Source organism: Oncorhynchus clarkii, chromosome 2, assembly GCF_045791955.1.
Source record: "Oncorhynchus clarkii lewisi isolate Uvic-CL-2024 chromosome 2, UVic_Ocla_1.0, whole genome shotgun sequence".
Taxonomy (NCBI): domain Eukaryota; kingdom Metazoa; phylum Chordata; class Actinopteri; order Salmoniformes; family Salmonidae; genus Oncorhynchus; species Oncorhynchus clarkii.
Window position 1 is genome coordinate 95,161,071 of NC_092148.1, and position 770 is coordinate 95,161,840.

At 33.5% G+C, this 770-nt stretch overlaps 1 pseudogene; it reads right to left on the minus strand.

Moving 5' to 3' along the window:
* Positions 1-311: 311 nt before the first annotated feature.
* LOC139383829 (U2 spliceosomal RNA) lies at positions 312-490 on the minus strand (annotated as a pseudogene).
* Positions 491-770: the final 280 nt, after the last annotated feature.

Below are 770 nucleotides of genomic sequence, written 5' to 3' on the forward strand. Positions count from 1 at the left end.
TCACCATTCATATCAGCTGTCATAGTCAATATAATGACTAACCTGTAACCCCTCACATACACTCGTTATTGTGTTACTTTTTAGAATTTTCTTAAAACTGCATTGTTGGTTAAGGAATTGTAAGTGAAATATTACGGTAAAATTGTATTCGGCGCATGTGACAAATACAATTTTCTTAGATTCATTGGGTGACTGACTTGACCACCACTGTCGAGGCATCATTGACATAGATTTACTTAAACGCAATATCCATCATGATTCTGATAAAAGAACCATCCGCTTAACTTGGTCTACTTTTCCTTTACAACGGCAGAGGGTGCACCTTTCCTGGAGATACTGCAATACCAGGTCGATGCGTGGAGTGGACGGCGCAAGCCCCTATTCCATCTCCCTATTCCAAAAAACAATTTAATATATGGTCCCCAATTAGGGGACATATCAGATATTAAACTGATAAGAACAGACTTTTTTTTTCTTTTGGAAAAGTTTTATTGATACATTTCCTTTAAAAACAGCTCATACATTTTTTACATCATTGATACACATAAAAACGGCAACAAAGCATAAAACACAGCATTTGAAAGTTACATTTAAATTTGTTAAAAAGTACATGTTGTTAAAACCAATGAAAACAACCATGGATAAAAGTACTTTCCTTGTAAAAACATCAAATCTGTAAAAGCCATTTAAAATGTGTACTAATGATCTAACAAAGGTAAAACATTTTTAAGACATGAAAAACCATGTTAAAAAGTCACTTTGTTAAAAGG